This window comes from Hyaena hyaena, unplaced genomic scaffold (assembly GCF_003009895.1).
Source record: "Hyaena hyaena isolate Hyena2069 unplaced genomic scaffold, ASM300989v1 scaffold_43, whole genome shotgun sequence".
Lineage (NCBI taxonomy): Eukaryota > Metazoa > Chordata > Mammalia > Carnivora > Hyaenidae > Hyaena > Hyaena hyaena.
This window is the reverse complement of record NW_024080675.1, coordinates 3,539,375-3,546,240: the sequence shown is the minus strand read 5'-3', so window position 1 is coordinate 3,546,240 and position 6,866 is coordinate 3,539,375.

Sequence of the window (6,866 nt, the reverse complement as noted above, 5' to 3'; positions counted from 1 at the left end):
GGCCACTCACGCAGATCTTAGCCTCTTAAGTTAATGTACACCCGTTTACTCTATTGCTCCATTCCCATGATCAGTGTCTGGCAGGGCTGGGGTAGGGAGCTGGCAATGGGAAGGAGAAATTAAACCTTTACAAAGATTCAACCCCACCATTGCAATGGAGCCTTGGTAACTGAACAAGGCATCCAAAAAAGGAGTTAAGTTCCAGATCTGGCTCCAGCGATTTCAAAATGAAACAAGAAGAAGAATGGGACAAGGGTGACAAATGAAGTGCTTGGGTGGCTTAGTCGCTTGAGTGTTTGACTCTTGGTTTTGACTCGGGTCATGGTCTCATGGTTTGTGAGTTAACCCCCACATCAGGCTCTGCGCTGACAGATTCTCTCTCTCTCCCTCCTTCTTTCTCTGCCCCTCCCCTGCTATCACTCACTCTCTCTCTCTCTCCCTCTCTCTTGCTCTCTCTCTCTCCCTTCCTCTCAAAATAAATCAATAAACTTTTAAAAAATAAAATAAAATAAAAGTAGAATGGGACAAAATGGAACAGAACCAAATGAAATGGATTGGAATTGAAAGGGGGTGTTGTTGAATTTTTACCCAGAAAATACATCATTTCAGCCATGTAAGAATTAAGTGTCTTTGAGAATAAATCTTAAAGAAGAATCAAACATTTAAAGAAAAAAAGATGAATAAGCTGTCTGTAACATTTAAGTTCAGGAAAATCTACGTTATTAATGGGAACTGGCCACCTAGAGATGAAATAATGTTCCTCTCATTCACTTTGTGTTTGTTTAATGCAGAAATTGGCTGGGCAACATTAGTCAGACTTCATGATGAAGAGATGTTCGAATTCCAAGAAACAAGTCACCCAATCTCCTCAAGTCCATGTCCCTGCCAAGCCTAGTTCAGCCTCCAAAGTCACAAGAGATAGAAAAAGAAATGAGAAGAATAAAAACAAGACATAATTTTCTTCCCTGTTGAATCATGAAAAGGTTGCTTTATACTTCTTCCTTCCCACATTGTGAGCCTTCGGGGAGGAGTAAGAAATTTCCAACCTGCTTACCCAAATCATTATCAGAGTAGATTAGAGCTATGCACCTCGCATGCAAATAGACCAGCTTGACAAAAAATAAATTGGAATTTAGATAACAACAAATAAACTGGATGGAAGGCTAATTTTGGTGCCTTGCCCTTGCATCAATGGAGCTGAAATGAAGACAGGGTTATTGAACTGCTGTGCACCACTCTGTCCTGACTTCTTATGCGGGTGGGACTCCTCCACACACAGACGCACCTGCCCCAGCACAAATGCTCCGTCTCTGTCTGCTTCAGGCTAGTGGTCACCATCACCCCACAGATGTCACATCATCCAGTGGCTATGCCTGTGTCTCTAGCATGCAGCCAGGTACCACAGGCTCCCTGCCAAAGCAAGCCATCTTCTTACCTGTGCGCCCCTCAGAAAACACCCCCAGGCACTTGCTTGCTGGATGCATTATTCCAGCCATCGTCCCCAACCCCTTTCTACATCTCTCCACCTCTCACCAACTCCTTATCTATATCTCTGAAGACCACTTGTAGCAAAATTTTACAGTCAGGGAAGCTCATCTTTAAGTTGTTCTGCCGATCAGTCTGGCCATTTCCCCACTCTTGTCCCCTTTAGTCTGTTGGTGCCCTCAAGCTTTCCATTCTCTCCCATCAAAACCTTCTAGAAAGGACTCACTTGTCACTTATTTTCTGGTATGATTGCATTTTTATCTAAGGCACGTGGGCTTTAAGCTCAATGGGAAGTCTTCCCTTAGTACCCCCAAGAAAGACCTTTCAAGTGTTAATGAGGACTTGGGAAGGAGAGGTTCTCTGTGACTCTGCAATTATGCCTCCCAAAGTAGTGCTTCTCAAAGCATGATCTGAGGACCCTGAGCGTCAGAAGCACCTAACTCACTGATTAAGCATGGAGTCTGCTGGACTGCTTCTTCCCCCTAAAAGCTGCTAAATAAGCTGAAGTGAGTCAGAAATCTATCCTTTAAAAAAATTGCCCTGATGATTGTGAAGCCCAACAAAGTATATGAACTTCTGATCCTAGGACAATCAACATGCAGTGCTATGCTTGCCCAGCAATTAGCCTCCTAGGTGATCACCGAGGCCCACTTCCATTTCCCAGATGTGGAATCAGCGCAGAGCCGCTGCATGGCTTACAGAACATCACACACTACTGGGCAGGAGAAGAGAGTACGTTCTAACACAAACTTCCTGATCCCCAAACCAGGACACGCCCCCTTCACTTCAGAATGAGTTTAGGAAAGAATGATCTAAATCTGGACCCCCCTTATCTAAAGCGACTGTTGAAACTTCTGCCTAAAAGCAGAGCAGTATCTTTCAGACATTCTTCAAATTATAGTTCATCACAGGTGCCAGTGCTCAGTCAAATATTCCTTGGACCTGACATGGAGGCTTCAGGGAGAAACTATAACCGCCCACTCAGTGCACAGAGACTCTACAGAAGTCCTCCGTCTCCTGCTCCTATGCCCGTGGTTCACTATGTCACATTGGACCTAAATCTCTGAGCCTCCTGAATTCAGAAATTCCTTCACCTTCAACTGCATAAGCATATTTGGCCAAGACAGTGAAAAGTAGCTGCCAGAATAGAATCTTCAAGCCCAAAGAGGCCAGAAAGAACTAGAGAAATAGAAGATTTTGGAAACAAATATCATGGCAGTGATGACTTGACCAAGGCCAAGGTCATGATGACTTATGAAAAAAAGGAACTATTTGTAAATACCAGGATGCTAGTCTTTCATGATAAGAAAGGTTCACTTAAAAACACCTGGTCCAGAGGTGTCTGGAATGTTCAGCCTGTTAAATGTCACCTCCTGATTTCGGCTCAGTCATGACCTCGCAGTTCGTGAGATAAGTCCCATGCCTGGCTTGGCACTGACGGCACAGAGCCTGCTTGGGATCCTCTCTCTCCCTCTCTGTCTCTGCTCCTCCCCTGCTTGTGCTCTGTCTCTCTTTCTCTCAAAATAAATAAATAAACATGGAAAAAAATGTTTTAAAAAGACACCTGGGGGGCTCAGTCCGTTAAGCGTCCAACTTTGGCTCAGGTCATGATCTCACTGTGGGTTCGAGCCCTGCGTCGGGCTCTGTGCTGACAGCGAGCTCAGAGCCTGGGGCCTGTTTCAGATTCTGTATCTCCCTCTCTCTCTGACCCTCCCCTGCTCACGCTGTCTCTGTCTCTCTGTTTCTCTCTCTCTCAGAAATAAATAAAACATTTATAAATAAATAAATAATAAATAAAAAGACACCTGGTCCAATGCCCCTTCTGAGGCTTGACTTCCTTCACTCAACTCTTCCAACAGCCCACATAGGAATTTCGAGTGACTATATGACTACTCAAAATGACACATCTTATGTTTGGATCTTCCCACTTCTAGAAAGCTCATCCCCATGTGGAACCAAAATCAGACCTCATCCACCCAAAGAAAATAGAAAACAAGAACAGAGGAGCAGAAACCAAATTTCTATAAAACCCACAGGAGAAGAGTTAGTAAAAGGAAAGACCTTTTGTTTACCATTGGGAGATTATATCATGGAGAAGGTTTGGGAGTTGGGCTTTGTTTTCTGTAATGTGTGGAGAGTATTTTTCACCCCAAAAGATTTTGCTCTTTGCTAATTCTAATTATTCCCCAGAGGGCAATTTCCTTTGCCTAAATAAGGTTCCTCAGGTGTAATGAACTGTAAAAGAGAAGAATAGACTCTTCCCCACTTAGAAAACCATCACAGACAAAGAGCAATTGAAGCATCTTGCTTTCTTGTTTCCTTCAGGCCAGAGAAAGTAGAGCAGATGATCTCCAATATACACTAGGCTCTGAGGGCCAACTCAGGAGTCCCAGGGCTTCAAGACAGCAGGAAGGATTGAGCCAGACAGGATGACTGCCTCCCCACTGTTCCTCCTGTGGGCGAGAGAGTCTTACAAAGCTCAGGAACTCTTGAAAAAGGCCTCTAAATCATTAAACCACCTCTAATTTCAAGGATCTAACTGTTCTGTGAGATAATATTAACTTTCCTGCTCTGTCCTTTCAGAGAAAGAAACCTAGCCCATTTGTAAATGAGTTAGAAATACCTTGGGGCTCCTGGGTGGTTCAGTCGGTTAAGCGTCTGACTTCAGCTCAGGTATTGATCTCACAGTTCCTGGGTTCTAGCCCTGTGCTGGGCTCTGTGCTGACAGCTAACTCAGAGCCTGGAGCCTGCTTCAGATTCTGTGTCTCCCTCTCTCTCTGACCCTCCCCTGCTCACACTGACCCTCCCCTGCTCACACTCTCTCTCTCTCAGAAATAAATAAAAAAACATTAAAAGTTTTAAAAAAAGGCTGCCTTTAAAAGAAAGAAAGAAAGAAAGAAAGAAAGAAAGAAAGAAAGAAAGAAAGAAAGACCATGCAGGATGGAGCGCCTGGGTGGCTCAGTCGGTTGAGCATCCAGCTTCGGCTTAGGTCATGATCTCACGGTTTGTGGGTTTGAGCCCCACATCAGGCTCTGTGCAGACACCTCAGAGACTGGAGCCTGTCTCTGGATTCTGTATCTCTCTCTTTCTGACCCCCCCCCCCCCGCTCATGCTGTCTCTCTCTCTCTCTAAAATAAATAAAAACATTTTTTTAAAATGTAAAAAAAAAAAAAAAGAAATATCATGCAGGATTTGGTAACCTCTAGAAGTTGTCCATCTGAGTGTGGACTCTGCAGATATTTCTTCAAACCTGGAAAAGGCCTATTTCTCTTAAAAAGTTTGAGTCGATCTCCCCCAGTTGGCCTTGGGGGCATGTACAAGGCTCTGGGCCTTTCATCTGGACAAGGCTAGCACAAGCAGGGAGAACGTTCATCTTTTGTTGGAAGATTATGAGAATAAATCATCTCTCATGGCCCTAACATATCTATATGGGAATAGGTACACAAACACCTGACTTAGAAAGGGTTAGGATATTTATAGCAGGTCTTTCTGAGCCTGGGAAAAGGAAAACTACCTCAGAACAAATGGAAACTAAAAAAAAAAATCATTATTAAGCTAAAAATGTATTCAGAGACAGATTTGCCTCTCCATGTTTACATTATTTCATAAAATAAAAACAACACCCACCCCCTACACCACCACCCCATATTGATTCTAATAGACAATTAGCTGTATTTCCACAACACCAAGCATCTAGAAGAAGGGTGAATCATTCAGTCAAACATCTGCATGCCAGTCTACAATGTTGCCAAAAATCTGGATATCTTGAATGATTTGGATAGCCAGCTGTATTTTTCCTTTTTTTCTTTCTCTAAACTCCCTAAAATGACACTAGTGAAAATACATTAAAAACTATCTGCAGGCACCCTACAAACATAAAGTGTCATCATTACTGACGTCTCATTGCTCTAAAAAAATTATATGAAGCCTTTAGAAACATTTCGAGTAAGAAATACCTTCTCGACTATAAATCAATAAAACCATATATTTCTCCGCCACCACCTCTCCCACTCTGAACATTACAGAAGCAGCTCAGGAAAACAAGAGAGAATAACAATAAATGATATTACAATGTTGCTTTGAAATGAGAATTGGTAGTATGGGGCAGGGGGGAAGCAGATGGGAAAGAAATGAACCCAGAGAGGATGATTTTTGTTTAAATAAGTTCATAATATGTGAAATGCACAATGGAAACTGACAAGGGAGGTGGAGGATCATTGTTTGAATAGCATCAATATAAACACAGATGCAAAAGAAATTGGCTTGGGAGATGGAAGAGCCTAGCCTGAATAATGTTGTATACCAATAAAACCCATAAAAAACGGGGGGGAAATATAGAGAGCAGGTGATTATTTCCGTGATGCTTGAAGATGTACGTTTCCACAGATATCAAGGGGAAAGGGAAAGATGCCTTAGCTGTCCCTTAGTTGGCTATTTTTGCTACAGTTCATAATTCTTCAGGTTTCGCCAAATCACAACTTGTCTGTTTGCTTGACTGTATGCTAAGCAGACTTCTATCTTATAGTGAAAGAGGCTGTATAGGGGTCAGTCCTGGGAAATATAAAATACGGAGATGTGAGGCTCAACCGAACTCCCGGACCTTGCTAACATTCATGCTGGTTAATGAGAATCACAAAATATCTAGGGCAGGCAGAGGACACAGGAGCCTGTCCTTCCTCAAGCTCACCTGACCATCCACTCCTATTGTGCTTCGGGGAGTCTCTCACTTCTTGCTGCCTCTCTTCCTTCACTACTTGCCATGACTACGTTATCCTGGGGAGAGAGAAGGATGTTTGTTGATTAGATAGTAATATTTATCAAATATATCAGTAGAAAGAGCAACTACTCCTCACTGGTGCCTCTGAGGACTCTACTAGCCTGTCTGAAAATCTTTTGAATGTATCTGTTAAAAGTCACCATGGATTATAACAACGATAGCCAATTTGTATGAAACCACAATGTGCCTGGTAGGCACTGCGGAAAGTGCATTCCCCACATCATCTCATCTGACTCTCACAATAATCCATGAAGTAGACTGATTATCCCCGTTTTACAGGTAGGGAAAATGAGGCTATGAGATATTTAGTAAGTTGGCTGAGGTGACAGAGCTATTAAGGAGAGCCAGGTTCAGGTGTCCTGAAGTTCATAGCTGGCTTCCTTAACTCAAGAGTCATGATTGATCTTACAAGCATGACATTATTTGAGAGATGTGAGCAAAGTTCACCCTGACCCCAGTCTCCCTTTTAGAGGTGCCTGAAATGTCATCATTAATAATTCAACACTTTGTATTAAGCATTGCTCTTTTCCAGCTGGGCTCGTTTTGCAATATCTTTTTCTTTTTCTAAAAAAAAAAAGTGCATTCATCTACTTTCCTCTATGAC